The 19,296-nt window shown below is 35.8% G+C and overlaps 1 long non-coding RNA gene across 3 annotated transcripts in view; it reads right to left on the bottom strand.

The window, feature by feature from the left end:
* Positions 1–18,073, bottom strand: part of LOC148782985 (uncharacterized) — a 30,294-nt gene extending 12,221 nt beyond the window's left edge. The window contains exons 1-2 of one of the 3 annotated variants that reach the window (XR_016051824.1): positions 17,725–18,073; positions 17,076–17,206 (exon numbers count right to left, since the gene is read on the bottom strand). This is a non-coding gene — a long non-coding RNA (uncharacterized LOC148782985). Of the gene's footprint in view, positions 1–17,075; positions 17,212–17,724 lie in introns of those variants that run through there. The other 2 variants (XR_016051825.1, XR_016051823.1) reach the window with 2 other exon arrangements.
* Positions 18,074–19,296: the final 1,223 nt, after the last annotated feature.

Below are 19,296 nucleotides of genomic sequence, written 5' to 3'. Positions count from 1 at the left end.
AGCTTCTATGTGAATTTTAATTTGATCGAGGCCTTGGCCAAGCACTTCAATACCATACTAACACGTTCATGCTCCCGACCTGGGAGGCAACTCTTACTTAAGGGGAGGTGACCCGGATTTCTAGGTTGAACTCTTCGAGATTGCCCTACCATCATACAAATACTGACGATTTTACTTCTTTGGTCCAGCATTTCCTTGACCCAGCCTATTCGCCTAAAGCATGATGGGTAGTTATGGAAGAACTTGTTTGTAATTGGGACAAAGACAGGTTGAAAGGCGGAATCCGAATTTTTGTTTTTTGCATTCTTGGTCTATTGCTTTTCCTGACTGGTAGGAGAACAATTCAATATTCCATCCATGATACACTTGACATTCCGTTTTGGCAACGGTCTGGAGTGAACATCATTCCAGCATGAGGTTGAATGAGTGATTCCTCTCTAAGTGATGAGTGATTCCCACATGAGGTTGAGTGATCCTCAGAGTTTCTTCCTTTCTTATAAAAAAAGTTATATTACATCTTTTTATTGAAATAAAGAGTGAAGTTTCATTTTATTGTGCCCTATTTCTCAGTCCTATTGCCTTAGATTACATCACCATGCCTATCCTCACAACACCATGCCTATCCTCGCAACACCAAGCATTACCATCGCCTTTTTGATGAGCTGGAAGAATTTGAATGGATGATGCATGGATTGGAGAATGTGATTCTTATGCTCCCATGCTTTGGTTAAGCAAACATCTTGTTGGCGTGTCATTATTTTGTCAAGGGGTATTACCCTCAACACGTATTGAGGCGATTCAGACTTCATCAGATCTATATGGCCAGCGAGCCCATTGATCGCGTTATCTGGTCCATCCCTTGTGGCCCCATTCCTCTCAGTTGCTCAGGACAATTACTCTTTCATGGAAAGGGACGTCTGACTCAAAGGAGAAGTTGGAGAAGTTGGTTGAGCCATCCTACACTTCGAAATACTCTGCCTGGAGGGACCGGTCCCACATCACTTGTTTCGTAATATAAAATCTACCAAGGATAAGTCATTGTTAGCAGCCAGTTCTTGGGCCAAGGGGTCGACCAGGAAGGGAAACTTCTCATCGACCGAGGACTCCGAGGGAAAGAAAGTGAGGCTTCTAGACCATTGGTTGAGCTTATACTAGAGGAGGCTGAGAGGAAGATTACCGTGCTAATGGAGTGGAACAAAGCACAGAGGGCCAAACAGCAAGACTCTTAAGTCCTAGGATGAGTGAATCTTGTCTTTCTTTGTTTCTCGGAATAAGGTCTTAAGACCAGTTTCAAGCTTTGTAATATGTCCATTGAGGTGCTTTCCTCTTTGATAAATGAATAAAATTATTTTCTATTGTTTGCAAAGTGATATTATTTGCTTAGTCTTTGTCGGTTGAAGTTCTTCCAATTGCGTTTCTTTTTGGCCCGTGAACTAAAAAAGTCCATGGGTTTGTGGATTTCATGACGCGATATACGTTATGGACTTGAAACGCTCAAGGACGCATAATGCGCCGTTGACAGCTGGCCTTCAATTTAAACAGGAAGCTGCCAGCCGTATTTTCCTCGACCTGGTCTCACTCTCTCTTCCTCCTCTCTCTCTAATTGACCACATCACTGAGGGCTTTCACCCTCATTTTCTCTTTCTAAAAAGTTTCAATCTCTCTCTCTTACATACTTCTTTCTCTAACCCTCACCCTTGAGGGTTTCCCTCTTTCTAACTGCCACTCCCTTTCTCTCCCACCATGATTCTCTCTCTAAATTTTACTTGGTAAAGTTTTTCATGTGGGTTTGGGCAAGATGGTCGGAGAGGAGCAATGGTGGCTTGGATCCAGGCACATCTCGAAGGGGAAAGGATGAGAACAGATAAGGGGCCCAAAACCCCAATTTCCCTTTGGTTTCTTCATCTCTTTGTATTAGAACTTCAAATTTTGGGCTTATTTCCTCCATTGTAGCCCTTGATTTATTCAATATTTCGAGACCCCATGCTCCATACCCAAATTCTTGGCAAAATTCTCTCTTTTGAGAGGCACCCACAATATGTTTAATTGTATGATCAGAGTAGCATGTTTTTTTTTTTTGATGAAAATAGAGTAGCATGTTATTGAGTGTTGACTATTGAAACATGTCTAGATTGACAATACTATGATTATTATGGGCCTCGCATCACATGAGAAAATTATGCATATGACTTGTTTTTGTGAATTAATTAATGCATGTGAATTGTTTATATATACATCTCCTAATGAAAATTTCTCTTTGCCTTGTAGTTTATTTTGCTAAGATGGATGATGCTACATACTTATGTGGCTTGATAAATGAGCTTGTAGAGTTCATTGAAGAGAAAAATGTGGTACAAATTGTCACTGAAAATGGTGCCAATTATCCTGCAACTACGCATTTTTTGACTTTGAAGAGGACGCATAAGTTTTGGACTCCTTGTGCAGCTCATTGTGTTAATCTCATGCTTAAGGAAATGGGCAACATCTTTATTTAGTGGGGTGATTTCAAAAGCTATGCTTGTTGTTGGATTTATTTATTATCACACCATAGTCCTTAGCATGATGAGGACTTTTACAAATAAAAGAAAATTAGTGAGACCAGGTATCACTAGATTTGCCACATCATTTCTCACTCTTCAAAGCCTAGGCATGCAAAAAAAATGCCTTGAGGAACATGTTCGCTTCAGAGCAATGGAGTCAAAGTAAATAGTCAAAGCATTGGGATGGGAGAAAGATTGAACAAATTATTCTGAATAAATCTTTTTAGAATCAAATATTTCTTGCATTGGAGGTGGCTGGCCCTTTAGTGGAGTGCTTCGACTAATTGATGGTGATGTGAAGCCAGCCATGGGCTACATCCATGAGGAAATGACTAAGACAAGAGCAAAGATAAAAAATGTTTTAAAGGAAGATGAAAATAAATGCAAGACTATACTTGAAATTTTTGATAGGAGATATACTTGGAATTATTGATAGGAGATGGGATACCCAATTTCACAGGCACCTCCATTCAACCGGTTACTTTATAAATCCATCTCTTCACTATAAGCACCTAACCATTAAGTCAAATCGTATAATAAATGGTGGGTTCTTAGATGTGCTTGAGAGGTTGGTGCCTGACAAAGATATCCAAGATGAGATCTAGAGCTATGAATTGATTAAGTTCAAATTATCCTTGAGAAACTTTGGGGGAGAGAATGCTACTCGAAACAAGGACACTATAGATCCAAGTAAAGTCCAAAAGTACCCTTACTTGTTGAGGACTTTATATATAGTTCCATTTATACAAATAATAAAATATCTATGATTTATCTAAGATCTAAATTATAAAATAATATACAGCTGCCTGGTGGACATTATATGGAAGCAAGACACCAAATGTACAACATCTCGATATTCGAGTGTTGAATCTTACAAGCTCATCTGGTTGTGAAAGCAATTGGAGTGCATTTGAGTATGTAAGTACTTAGTCTTTATTTCTTGGATTTCAATTTCCATTTTCAATTTTCTATAGTCTAATTTATCTAATTTCAATTTTCTACCACAACTCCATACCAAAAAAAGAAATAGGTTGGAGCAAAAGAAGTTGAATGATTTTGTTTATGTGCAGTATAATGAGCAGCTTAGGGAGAGGTATCAAAAGAGCATGGAGCTCAACCCTATTCAATTGTATGAAGCTAATGGTGATTGCACAAGTGAGTGGACTACGAAACCGCGACTAGAGCGTGTGTTTGAGAGTGAGGATCTTACATGGCTTGATGTCGAGCTAACCACCGGGACTAATGAAGAAGAATAGCCTAACACTAAAGCACAAAGGAGTAGAGTTGGGTCTAGTCCTACATCAGCTCCAGAGCTTAAGGAAGAGACTGACTCAGAGGAGACCGAGGAAGAAGAATACATGGAAGACTCCAAGGATGATATTGATGATGATGCACATGGAGACTCTCAAGATGACTTCTCTTATTAGTATTTGAAAATTTGAAATTTAGAATCTCTCTCAAGACTTGATAAATGATGATATGATTGCATTGAGTCTTCTTGAGCTTGACTTTTAAACTCTTTAATCTTCATAGACTTTTAGTTCGTAGTATTTTGTAACTTTAAAGTTTGTGGTTGCAAATTTGTGCTTATGGTAGTTGATTGTTGAATGTTTAATGAAACTAGTTTCAAGTTTCTAGTTTCTATCAGGGGATATTGGATACAAAATCTCCGACAGCTGATATTTTTAGAGATAATGAATAAACTAAATACGTACTACCACATATATTAGCTACATATTTTTTCTATGCATTAACCTATTTTTTTAGATTTTTTTTTAAAAAATTATATTTATTGACCGCATAGTGGCGATGTACCCCCCATCTGGACCGCATCGAGCAACGCCGCCCAGCCCCCCCCCAACGCTTTTGGCCGCATCCTGCATTTTAAAACATAGAGATGGACATTGAATGGATTACTAAGGAAACGTCCAGGGCAGGCAATGAGTTGTGGTCCCTAGAGCCAAAACACAGTGCATTGTGTGTTGCTAGTGCTACGGATCCAACAGCACAAAATGTGTTGTTGTGACATGACAACCGGGGTCCACTCCCGACATGTTTTGTGCAACAGGCGCCTTGACTTAGCAGTGCAAGCGTGTCATTGTGGCCATGCCTTCTTAAATCTTTTTTCAGTTGTATGACTTTTTTTTATGGTTTACTCATCCCCGAGTACTTTGTGTTTCAAACCCTCACCCTTTTTAGAGGAAGCACCCTTCATGGGTGATAGGTGCCAAACCTAATTACTCCTTGGGTTGCCACCATTGGGCATTTGCCTTTGGGAGAGATTTGTCGCTAGTTATTGACATTCAACTCACACATGTTCACTGCCCTAAGACAATCTTCATGGGCAGACAATATTTGGAACCTGGCACCCTCGCTGTGTGTGTCCCTAATAACCCCTAAGTAATTCTTGGGGTGGTGACTTTATTTTAGAGATTTATGGTCCCTCTCTTGTGCAGGGTTATTCAGTTAAGTCTAGGTGCCACCTGTATACCATCCAGCATTGGCCGAGCTTTTGACCCCAAGCAAGTTCAGAGATTAGTGAGGATAGGTTTGTGGGAGGTTTGTACAATCAAACAGTTTAACTGAAGGGAACACTTTTAACTCCCAGGAAAGCCCTCAAGGAGAATCTGACAACACGTTTCAACTTGATAGGGAGAATTCAACAACACGATTCAACTTAACAGAACCCATAGTGGTGAAAATCCGAAGGGAACACTTTTAAGGTCTCTTCTCGATTTCACAATGAAAAACAGATAAAATATCAAGAAGAAATTGGGGTCCCATCAAATTATGATCTACAGGTGCGTTGGTCTCAGAGGAGAGACTAACCCCTCCATAGATCACTAGCTGCGTTAATTGACCACGTATGCCAGGAAAAGAATAACAATGTAGAAAACTAAGAATAAAATAGTATGATCTTAAGAAATAAATTTAAGAAGGAAAGAAAAATCTTAAGAAATAACTTAAAGAAGGAAAGAAAATCTCTTACTCGAAGTCAGGCCTACCGGTCCGGCACGGGGAGTCGGAACTCGGATCAAACTGTTTGAATGTGATCATCTTCTCCTTCTTGAGGAAGTTGGCCGGAAAATGTCGCCTTCAACTTAGGTGTAATGAGAATGGCACCCGAAGGCTGCATGCTTATTGGCCTTAAGCTCTATGTTCCCTCCGATTTTATTTAATTTTCGTGGCTGAAGTAGGTTTGGTTACATGAAAGGTTCAAGAAGTCAATGTCTAGGCTAAGGTCTCAGGACGGTCTATGGCTTCTATCTCAATAGGGTTGAATGGGCTCAAAAGATCCATCCTCAAGTCATTCTCAAGTGGGTTTTTTATAGACAAATGGATTATAGGAGAGTTACCTAGGCACGTGGGAAATCTAGGCCATCAATACCATAGCGACACAATATGCGCTTCAACACTTTGAGCCCAACACTCATACCGTGCCGCTACAACTGTCACATGCTACTTCGCGGCCGACTATTTCCTCACGTCTTTGGTTAACTTACCGCATGATTTTGAAGTTGAGTTTGGTCTTGCGGTTGAACCTCCCTCCTAAGTGTCCATTTGTGCCAAATTTGGGGAATTTTATGGTTTTTAAGCACTTTGGTGCTCTATAGGGAGTATGGTCCAAAACTTTGATCCAGTTGTGTATTAGATTATTATGGTCCTTATAGGTTGTGCTAAGGTTTACGGATTTAAATAGACTAAGGCTAATATTAAGGGTTAGGGACTGACGAAGAAAACAATTTAAAATCTGGTGTCTACAGATAGCCAGAACAAACAAGTCAGCATTTAGATAAAATTGATGGTAAAACAAATATTCAACACCTAACAACGTCGGTAGGCCGAAACTTCAATACATGTTTAAGATGATTTTTATTTATTATATCATAATCTATAACAAGACAAGGATAAGCCCCTCATAAGTTTCATGGAATATCCAAAAACCACAATCCCAGATTTACATAAAATATGTTCATCTTAAGTATATCATTATATGATTTAACTGTCCTATGAACCTTAAGTAGACACCGAAATTCTTCGATTGCATGGGTGTATCTAAATACTATATGACTCAATTTCACAAAATCTAAGATTATGAATTTCATCCATTAACTAACCAGATTATTTCAAATGGTCACTGCAAAAACTTTTCATGCGCTTCTACAATCCATTAGTTAAAAAGGATATTTTCAAGATCAATTCAAATACAATGAGAAATATTACAATAAGATGGCAACAAAAAACACAGAACAGTAAGATATTTTTAAAGCAAGAAACTATAATACATATTTATTAGATCTAGCTAGTGTAGTGAACAAAACCATATTGCAAATCATGGAAGGCCCTTTCTAAGCAAATCCACAAGTAAATATATGATTCATAAAGAAGTAAAGGAAACGAAAAACATACTTTCTAAAGAGTCCCAATGGTTTGACATTGACATTAGATATTTGTAATCAGACGAAATTGCATGGATCTCATTAGGCCTCTATCCACTCGTTATGGCCTCAATGAGTATCTTCCCACTATGCACATATACGTTGCCTAAAGATATTTACCAAATACTTATGAAAAAAGCACACAGTTACAAAAGTAGAAAGCATTAAGAATCTGAAAATAACATGGGGAGAAACCACTTAAAAGCATATCAGGAACCTATGAGTGAAACCTCTCAGTTTATTATTATTTTTATTTTTAGAGGTAGCACTCTAATTCAGATAGCACAAACCTTGACAGCCTCAAGTATAAGGAAACTAATATAGGTTAGCAAATGCATTATAATAACATATACAAAATTAAGGATAGCCACCATAATACAAAATCTCCGCGTCATGTTTGCTAAAGTCATTACTGGGACATAATTTGAATAGTTGGCCAAAGCGAAAGTTTGTTGTGAGGGATTTCAGGGAATTTCAACCCCTTGCCCTTGGAAACTTGAGCTCTTCATGTATCTTCTTGAATCTCTTTATTCTTTCGCTTTTCTGGCCCTATTTTCATCTTTACATGGCCATTTACTTTCCATGTAGTCCTCGAGAATTGAATGGGTATCAATTTGCCTCAAATTTGGATAAAAAACTCCAAAAATTGAAGCCATCATGATCATTTTATTGCCCCATTGTCAAAATTCAGCAGCTTTCTTTTGAGCACTTTCAAGCTTCGATTTGACCCCCAATCTCGCCGTGAACCCATCAAACAAATTACATTGATGTTTCAGGGCTAAGTGAGGATCATATGGGTTAAATTTCAGCTCAATAAACCCCATGATTTGTTAGAAATTGATCAAAAAGTGGATCTAAATCATGCAACCTGCAACTCATCAGTACCTTTTTTATCCTCATCAATTTGCCTCAAATTTGGATCAAAAACTCCAAAAATTAAAGCAATCATGATCATTTTGCTGTCCCATTGTCAAAATTTGGTAGCTTTCTTTTGGGCACTTTCAAGCTTCGATTTGATCCCCAATCTTGCCGTGAACCCATCAACAATTTACATTGATGTTTCAGGGCTAAGTGAGGATCATATCAGCAAAATTTCAGCTCAATAAACCCCATGGTTTGTTAGAAATTAATCAAAAAGTGGATCTAAATCATTCAACCTGCAACTCATGAGTACCTCTTTTATCCTCTGTTTTTCAATTCAAACTGGTATTGATCCATAAAAAGGAACCCCTTAATATATATATATATATATATGAAAAACTCTTAAAAACGCCTATAGGCGAAATTGAATAGTATTTCACCCCGCCATGGACATGCTATGTCCGTTGCGGTTTTGCCTTAAAAACCGCCACAAATCTACAGGAGCCATGGCGATTTCCTATATTTTTTTGGGTGAAAAAAAAACCGGCCACGGACATGCTATGTCCGTTGCGGTCTTTATATAGGAAGCCACTACACAACACCTATGGGCGAAAATGAACCGTGTTTTCACCCATAGGCTTGGCACCATCCGATTTTTTTGGACGGCATGGATTAAAAGATCGCAACAGACATAGCACGTTTGTGGCGGGGTTTTTTTTCACTCAAAAGAACAGAGGAAACCGCCACGGTTCCCGTAGATCCGTGACGGTTTTTAAGGCAAAACCGCAACGGACATAGCATGTCCGTGGCGGGGTGAAACACAATTCAATTTCGCCTACAGGCGTTTCTAAGAGTTTTCCATATGTATATATATATATAGGGAGAATCTTAGGTTAGCCCACTAGTTGACAATTACAGTGTAAGCCTAATGGCCCAGATTGAATTTGGGATCCAATGGTTAGGATTGTGTTTCGCATTTTAATTTTAATTTTTTTATACAAATCCAAATTACTTGAAATTTTGAGCATATATTCTTCAAAAATAGGAGAATATAATAAAAATATCAAAAAAATAATTCACAAAAAATAAATTGACCAAAATACCCCTAAAACTTTTAAGGGTATTTTGGTCAATTTATTTTTTGCATATTATTTTTTAAATATTTTTATTAGGTGCACCTTGAGGAGAAGAATGAACGCCTTAAATATCATGTGATTTGGATTTATAAAAAAATATTAAAATTATATTATGAAATGAGATTGTGACTATCAGATCGGCCCATGGGATATATATATTATGAAATGAGGTTGGGCTTACACCATTCCATTAGCCCATGGGATATATATATATATATATATATGGATGGATGCATGGAAATCATATCAAAAATTCAAATCGTTTGGCCATGGGGTTCGAGAGAAATGATCAAAAACTTGCTCAAGGGTCACCCAACCATGTTGTTGATTTTTTGGTTGCCCGCTGTTGGACCACAGTCACAGTATGGTCCATGTGTTTTAAACCCTCAAAGAGCTCTTACAAATGGTCCTTCCGAGTGTCATAATTAGCCTAAATTCTTCACACACGCGTTTTAGAGGAGTGCCCACCTTCACACAAATTTTAGGTCCTTTGGGTGCCAATTTCTAGGGGCTCCTTTGTAATTTTGACCTCTTTTTGGGCCTGAACTATGCTCTCTCAGTTATCATCAACTTTGAGAGCTCATATATCAATCATCTAATATCAAAATGACCTGAATTTTGGAGGACACATTTGGGGCACCATAGATTCAAAATTAGGATCCCTGGATGATTGTTTGGAGCACATTTCCTCAAGATTTGACCTAGCTCCATTTCAGGTTATCCGTTTGCCAATTTGACGTTGGACGGCTTCTAAACCTCTTCATCTCCACCCATAGAATCCCATATCCCATTTACGAGGATCCCCATTGTCTAAGCGTGGTTTGCGGCTATTTTGGTCATTTTTTATGAGTTCCGACATTATCAACAGATATGGTGCTGTACCAGTCAACTCTACACATTGCGAGTGATGAGTTGCCATTTTCACCATCACCACATTCTCCATCTTTATGGAGAAATACGAAGGCTTTTGAATGTCAGGACTCCTAGGTTTTAAACCCATTTGATCGGGGTGGGGACCATAGTCTAATTCGATATTCCATACCTACGAAAATTAAACCATGTGCCATAGTGGATGATTTTCTTGGTAAAAAGGTACAAGCTAACAAGACTTTTCCACATTGTTATAAAAACCAACTACGGAAAAGTGAAATAATTTTCCCCATTGTTATTAAAACCATGGTCATATAGCAACTCTTTCAGTACCCAAACCGACAAGGAATGAAAATTTTACAAAATTATAAATATAATCAATACCTCCAAACTTAACTATGAATTGCCTAAAGAATAATCCATGGTTCACCTCATTACACAATTAAGATCTACTAGAAGTTCATCATCTTGCAATTGATGTAACACTTCAACCAAACAATAATTGTGAAAGAGAAAAAAATTGAAAAAGTAGAAGAAATACCAAGCATCACATAAAAATACTTAACTTCCATTCAAATCACAAGAATAGTACGAGATGCACTTTAGAGACACACATAGCAAGTCTAGTTTGTAAGCTATACAACAAAAACCACATTCTTGGTAAATTAAAATATGACATTGTAGAATTCAAAGAGAAGCTCATATTTAAGAATTCAAATATTAGTATGAACACAAATAGGGTGTATATAACTCTCGTCCCAAAACACATGCTAATCTACCATTAATCATATAGAACACTGAACAAATATATGAAGCATTACACAAATGATTTTATGAGCATGCCATCCATTTGCTCCCTCAGATAAAACCTAAGATAGGCGTATTTTTAGGCCCCTAATTTTGGGAATGTAACTTCTTGAACCCAATGACTACCCTCAAAGAAGAAAATTTTCAAATAAAATGTGTACGTGCCCTAAAAAAATTTCATGAGATATAATAGATACCGTTCAATTTGTCAACGGTCAGATCTAAGCATCCAGAACTTAGAATTTAATTTTTATTTCTTTTAAATAACCATGCAGTGATTCTTAGGTGGATGCCACAATTTCAGATGAAAGAAATTCTTTGAAATACCTCTTTTGACTGAGGGAGTTAGTGTACAATATGGTCCCGAGGAAGTATGTTATAAACAATAAATTAGAAACCCCAGCAACCTTCATTAGAAACTCATACGGAAGTCAGAAAGAAGTGAAACATGTTTATTGAAATTGTTCAATAACATAAGGAAGAATACATAACTATTATGTTATGAATTAAAATTTGAAACAAATAGAATAACCTTTTCCCGTCTTTCTGAATGCATAACAAGACGCAACATATCCATAGAATGAGTGGTTGAGATGAGGTTGTTGAGATGGATAAATGGCAAGACAAGAAAAGATAGAATTCAGAATGGGTACATCCAATGGAACTTAAAGGTAGCTCCAATAGGCGATAAGACAAGGGAAAGTAGAGTTAGGTCATTTGGCCACATGCAACGTCAACCTAGATCAGCACCATTAGAAGGAGTAATTTTGTTCAAGTGGAAAGCTCTAAAAGGGCAAGGAAAGGCCCAAAAGAACATGCATAGAAGTAGTGAGAAGTGATATGGTGAGTTATATTTTGAATAGGAGTATGACCCTTGATAGAGCAAGAATGGCGAACAAGATCCATATAGCTGACCCCAAATGGTTGAGATAAATGATGACAGTAACAAGCCTCACAAATATGCCACTAATTAAGCTTGTAGTGGCCAGACATCCATAAATCGTGATATTTCGACAAGACACTTGATTTAAATCAATGCAGTCATTTAATTCTCTAGGGATGAAGATGCTTGCTATTGTATCTTTAGCAAAAAGCACCTCATCATTCTTATTTGCTATAGCTTCATTCCTATGATACTTGGGTGAATGAAACTCGAGATTTATGTTGTTGTCGTGACTCTTGAACATTATCTTGAGTGAAGCTCTTCAATTGTGCACATAATTGCAGGTAGCTCCAAAAATTCTTCTTTCAAAAAGGAGGAAGTCTATAGGAAACCAAAAAGCAAGCATCCTTGGCAAGTAACATAAGTAGCTCCTCATCATAGACCTTTGTGTTGGACGAAACCAAGAATGCATCTCTAAAGAACGTAGCTCCCATGATAAAATTCATATGTTTTGAAATTGAGCTGCAATCTGGAGCTCCTTCGAACCTAATGTGCAATACAATTTACAACCTCTAGAGAAAGGTCATGCACTCTCTCGAGCAAGGTGTTTTTCATTTTAGTAGACATGGATGCGGTGATTATTAGAAGATGAAAAAACAGAGATTGGGTGAGGCAATAGCAAATGATGCCATCTAAAAAATAACTTAAGAAGAAAGAAATAATTCATCTAACATGAACAAGTGGATCATATATTTTAATGGTCCAATCTAGAGAGAACCACATATAAAACCAAGATTTATAAAAACGGATGGACGACCTGGATCGTCCACCCCAAAAACTATGCCAGATCGATGGATCGTCTTGTTGGATCGGAGAATTAGTCGAATCGACAAGTTTCATCCCAAAAAATTTCAAAAAATCACTATAAATCTCTAAAAATAGTGTTCTTTGAGTTTCTAAAAGAAATTAAGAATGGTACATTATGTACTTTCATTATTTTGTAAAAATAGGTGAATACTGAGATGTTGTTTTCTTGTATGGATGTCTGTATAATTATTAATTATATAGTATATAATATTGCATCAAAATAATTTTTAAAAAATTAGAAAACACACTGTATTATAAGATTAAAAATTAGTTTCCCATATAAAGTGAAAGTAGAATCACATCAAATATTTATTAATTCTCTATACTCATCCAAAATTATCACAACCTAATTAACTATAATAATATACATTGAAATTGGAATTATTAGTTTATATTTTATAACCATTTTACTATACAAATAAGAATAAATTTAAAATTTGTCTAATAATATCATCTAATTTAAAATTCTAATTTACAATTATAACAAAAAATAATACATTATATAATTTATAATGTAAATAAATTAAGAAATAAAATATAAGATTTGGTTATCAATGTAATTAATATAATTATTAATTATAACATTATAATAAACGTGATTCAAAAACAAGGGTATGACCCTCACAAATAAATAAATCTTGTGTAATAATTAATGAGGACAAAAATATAGAATTTAGAAACTAAATATGCAATCATATTTTAATAAAATTAGAAAATAAATAAATAAATTCATACTTGCAATGTGGGATAATTGATAAAGCAACTTAAAAATAGATTCTAAAGTGATATGAGCTAGTGTTATTTTTTTCTCTTAAAATATCCCATAAACTTAGTAATTTTTTTTAATGGTCAATAAACTAATATTAGTATTATTTTTTGCTTTTTTAATATCCTATGAGCTAATACTATTTTTGTTTTTAATCTCAATTAGCCAATAGCCTAATATAAATCATATAATCCCATGAGCTAATAGCCTAATAGTATTAGATGGAGTTTATTAACTCCATCACATTCTTCATGTGAGATAATGGACAATGAAGATTTGTCCCATATCAAAGAGATGTGGAAGGAAACTGTCATATAAAAGAGTTGAACCAACTTTAAGGAGTGTCACGTGATGGGATGCAAGGCCACATACAGCTTTCACTTTAGACCCACGTGATTGGAGATGCAAAGCTCACGTATGAGAAAAAGAGAGATGACGTCAAGGGTCATTAGGTGGGCCACCACACGAATTTTTTAATAGAAAAGGTTAAAAAAAAGGTGGAACCGGTTGGGGCATCCGGTTCTCTCTGACGTACTCGATACGACCACTTGAACCGGTCCGGTTCAGAAAGGGATGCAACTGGATACCGATATATTACAAAATCCAGAATGGCATGATTCTCAATCTAGATCGGGCGATTCCAATCCACATCGCCAAATTTTCAAACCTCCCAATTCAGATCAAGAATCGTCAACACCGTTCTGGGATCCTATAATACATCGAGATCTGGCCGGGTCCCCTCCTGAACCGGTTTGGTTCAGGTGGTCCGTACTGGTTATGTCAGAGAGAACTGGACACCCCAACCAGTTCCACTTTTTTTTAACATTTTCTTGACATACTCGATACGACCACCTGAACCAGTCTGGTTCAGGAGGGGATGCAGTTGGACCGATATATTACAAAATCTAGAATGGCGTGATTCCCAATCCAGATTGGGCAATTTCGATCCACATCGCCAAATTTTCAAACCTCCCAATCCGGATCGGGAATCGTCAACACCATTCTGGGATCCTGTAATACATCGGGATCTAGCCTGGTCCCCTCCTAAACCGGTTTGGTTCAGGCGGTCCGTACTGGTTCTGTCAGAGAGAACTGGACACCCCAACCAGTTCCACCTTTTTTTTAACCTTTTCTATTAAAAAATTGGCGTGGGGGCCCACCTAATGACCACTAAGGTCATCTCTGTTTTGCTCATACGTGAGCCTTGCATCCCCATCACGTGGGTCTAATGTGAAAGTGGTACGTGGCCCTGCATCCCATCATAAGGCACTCCTTAAAGGAGGTTCAACTCTTTTAAATGGCATTTTCCTCCTACATCACTTCGATGTGGAACAAATCTTCATTGTCCATTATCTCACTCGAAGATGTGATGGCGCTAATAAACTCCATCTAATACTATCAGGCCATTAGCTCATGCTATTATATGATTAATATTAGGCTATAGCTAATTGGTTTAAAAAGAGAAAAGTAGTACTAGCTAATATGATATTGAAAAAACCAAAAATAATATTAATATGTATTAACGATTAAAAAAAATTACTAGTTTATGGGATATCCTTAAATAAAAAAATAACACTTGGTTCATACCACTTTAGAATCTATTTTCAAGTTGCTTTATCAATTATCCCAAATTGCAATGATGAATTTATTCATTTATTTTCCTAATTTTATTAAAATATGATTGCAAATTTATCTCTAAATTCTATATGTTTGTCCACACTAATTATTACACATTAAATTTATTTATTTGTGATGGTCATACCCTCTTTTGAATCATGTTTATTATAATATTATAAATAATATTTATTCTAATTACATCGATATCTAAATATTATATTTTATTTATTAATTTATTTATATTATTAATCATATAATGTATTATTATTTGTTATAATTGTAAATTAAATTTTTTAAATTCGATGATATCATAAGACAAAATTTCTAAGTTAGTCTTATTTGTGTAGTAAATTATTATAAAATATAAACTAATAATTCCAATTTCAATGTACAATATTATAGTTAGTTAGGATATGATAAGTTTGGACAAGTAAAGATAACTAATAAATGTTTTATGCAATACTAATTTTACTTTATATGAGAAATTATTTTTTTAATCTTATAATATGGAATTGTTTTCTAATTTTTTAAATTATTTTGATGCAATATTATAATATTATATTATTTATAATTATACATACATCCAAACAAGAAATAACATCTTAGTATTCACCTATTTTTACAAAATAATAAAAGTACATAATGCACCACTCTTAATTTTTTTTAGAAACCCAAAGAACACTATTTTTAGAGATTTATAGCATTATTTGAAAATAAATTGGGATGAAACTCGCCGATTTGGCCAATTCTCCGATCCGACACACCAATTCGACACGATTTTTGGAGTGGACGATTCGGGTTGCTGATCCATTTTTTTAAACCTTGTATAAAACAAATGCAATTCACCGTATGTTTGCAGCTAGCATAATCCAATTCCCAAGTCTAATCTAAATTTGATAGTCTAAGGTATTAAAAATAACAAACAATAAAGAAAACAAGGAAAAAAGGAAAAAGAACAATAAGAGTCCAAGTAACACTAGAAACAATCAAGCATTGCACAAACAATTTGGCATTGTCTGTCTGGCATCAAGTAATAAAATCAGCTCAGCCAAGCCCAAGTTTCCTGAATCGGGCTCAACTCCCTGGTGAGTCCCAACCCAAGTCCTTGTTTTAAACCACTATTCAATCCTACCATAAAACACTAACAAGGCCACATTAAAAGTTGTTTTTTGCAAGTTCACTAAACATTAGTCAACAAACCCCACCACTATAAGCAATCAACACCACCCATGTGCATAATCAACAATGAAAATAACTTCTCAAAATATGAAACAAATAAATTGGACAGTCCAAAGCAAGGAGGAATGCCTTTCCTATCTCTGGAAACTTATCCAATGCTTTTACCAGCATTTCCTTGATCAATTTTGAGCCCTTCACAGACATCAGAAGTTAAGTGGGCCTCCTTTTGCGATCTTGATAAGAACTCTACAAGGAATAAAAAATAAGCATATTTCTAAAACTAAGAATGAAACGACAAAGGGTGATGAAGAGGAAATGCAAATAAATCCCAACAAAATTTTAAACATGTGGTAGTAGTAGACCCAACATAAACTCTTTACACACCCCTGAACTCTATCTCTTTCTATTACCATGTAGAAACATCAAATGAATATGAACATATGGATGGCTCCAGAACCATTTGATAATAGAATAATATGAGTCATCAGGCCAATAATAACAAAAGGATAACGTAAATCTTATAAAAAAACTGTATATAAAAATAAAAAACAAAGACTTGAGATTGCTCATAAATAAATATAATCTTAAGAAAAAGGCTATATTAATCAGCCGACATTTAATCATTGACGAAGCTTAATGCCTGATGCTTTCGACGGCATAACATATCTTCCTCGAGATCCAAGAAAACAAAAACACAAAAGCATAAAAGCCACAAGTAACTTATGGACACAAACTTCAAATACTAAATCCATGGAAAGCAAAGCCAAAGCAGTAAATCGAACATACTCACAATGAATATTAGATATTCCCAATAAATTCATACATTCCATTCATGTCACTTTGTATTCAGTGACTCACACATGACTATGTTAACAAACCCTAATATGTAGATAATTTGAAAGAAATTGAACTTAAATCTATCATGCAAAACAAAGTGATCTCTCGATGGTAAAACACACGCTATCACCAAAATAAAAAAAATGGTTGACTGTCTTGAACCCTAGAAACCGATCTATATGCGTGTGTGCATGTGAAAATGGTTATATGAGCCGAAAGACATCCGGACAAACAAGATTGAAGGAGAAAGAGATGAACAGGCCAGATTTGCACCTTCGGAAGCTTAGGATTTTGATAGAACAAGAAGCGACCAACAAAAAATTATCAAAATCTTCCATCAGACGTCTCCCAAACCCCCAACACTTCCAAGTAGCATTGGTTCAATCCATATTGAAAAGTAGAATCTATAGGGTTCCATAACAGAGGAAATAATTCCATAATCAGATAAGAGAGAGAAAAACCCAGAATTGAAATGTTGCAGTTATCTATCAGAAAATAAATAAAATGTACAAGATTACATATTCTGGCATATAAACAGAAAGTCAAATTTTAAATGTATATGATTCCATAATCAGACAAAGAGAGAATGTATATGATTCCATAATCAGACAGAGAGAAAAAACCCAAAATAGAAATGCATATCATTCCATAATCAAATGAAGAGAGAGAAAACCGATATTTAGTATATATAGAATGCTATGATCAGATATAGAGAGATCAAATGACGAGAGAAAACCGATATTTAATATATATAGAAAGCCATGATCAGATATAGAGAGATCAAATGACGAGAGAAAACCGATATTTAATATATATATATATAGAAGGCCATGATCATAGATAGAAAGATCATGAAGCTAAATTGAAAAAAAAAAGACAAAACAAAACAAAACAAAAATAAACTAAAAGACCAGGAGCTTACAGGGCATAAACGCCAAATGTGGGGAAAGAAGGAACATCGTCATGGCTTCTTCAAATTTTTATCTCCTTTCTCTCCTCTGCTTGCGATGAAACCCTTGAAACCAACAAACTGGATAACTGGATTTTGAGAGAAGAACTACGTATATAATGTACAAGAGTTTAAACCTGTATAAACAAGCAGAGAGACTGAGCGAGAGGTCTCTCAAGGCTCGGTGAGAGACAGGGGGGGAGGGGAGCTGGTTAGGGCTCAGCGAGAGCGAGAGGGAGAGGGAGAGGGAGAGGGGTCGGAATTTTACTCTTGCTTTCGGGCAAGAAACGGCAGCCAATGTGACGCCCTCTTTGAGAAACTGATTTATGGAGGAGGTACGTTTTTAATTTTTTCAAGAATAATTTTATCAAAATACAAGCATCATCTACTAAATAATTTAGTTATATTTTTTTCTTTAATTTTAAAATACTCGTCTGATTTTGATACCTTTTCTTTAGAAGGTTATGTTTATTTTGATACCTTTTAGTTGTTTAATAAGCAAAATGTATAAAGAGCATGTATAGTATGCTCCCTCACGAGCAAACCATACACTCCAATAGGCAAAACACAAACTTGGGAGATATTTTTTTATTTAAAGTTTCGGGATCTATCTAATTTTAACTAGATGATTTTTAAATGAAAAATTTGGATTTTGGGTTCATAAACATCTAAATCATTCCCTCCAATTGGACGGTTTTCGTAAAATTTTGGGATGACATTCTTTTCAGGCACAAAGAGAGTGAGCGTTGAATTCTTTTTTCTTTGAGATCATTTGCCAGATTCCAGAGATCATATCCCCACAAATTGAGATAGTATACTCTTGTGGGAGTACAAAATCTTTTGGTATGTATAAAATATGTATTTTTTTTGTAAAAATAATTTCCATGGGACTTTTTTCCTACAAAATTATTTATATTCGAAAATGTGCACAAAAAACGCAATCCCCATATTGGTTTCAGGTACAAACTTGTCAAATGAAATCGATAAATAAAGGGTCCAAACCTACAGAAAAAACTTCTAATTGCACAAAGCGAAACTAATAATTAGAAGGAAAACTTGTAAATGCCATTAATAAAATTAAAATACCAAAGAAAAATGATACCTTTGATTGGGCCCCTAGGCTCAGCGCCCAGAGTCGGTACCGATTTAGAGCTAAGATTTGCGCGATGGTTACCAATATCTCGGGTTTTTCGATAGGGCAACTAAATATAGGTGGAACAGGGTCTGAAATGTCTGATTATCTGGACTGCCTTCGATTTAAACTGAGTAGGATAAGATTCCTAAGGCTAGAGACATGGAGTTAGGGTTTGGTTCTAGAGGTTGGATAGGCTTGGGTCTGGTTTGATAGAGCTTACGCATGACGATCATAAATTTTCCGACCCATGGCTCAAAGGGAACCCTCTATTTATAGAGCAAACAATTCCATGATCACCGTTGGGCTTTTTTAATGCAATATGGTTCCTTCAAATTTGGTCACTGCTTGCACTAACTTTGGCGCCTACTGAGCATTAATTACCAGTAAATATGGTTAACAAAATTAAATGC

The sequence above is a fragment of the Amborella trichopoda genome, chromosome 3 (genome assembly GCF_054954075.1).
Source record: "Amborella trichopoda isolate Santa Cruz 75 chromosome 3, AtrichopodaSantaCruz75HAP2 v2.0, whole genome shotgun sequence".
NCBI classification, from domain to species: domain Eukaryota; kingdom Viridiplantae; phylum Streptophyta; class Magnoliopsida; order Amborellales; family Amborellaceae; genus Amborella; species Amborella trichopoda.
Note: the sequence above shows the minus strand (reverse complement) of the source record. Positions and strands in the feature narration are given on the sequence as shown.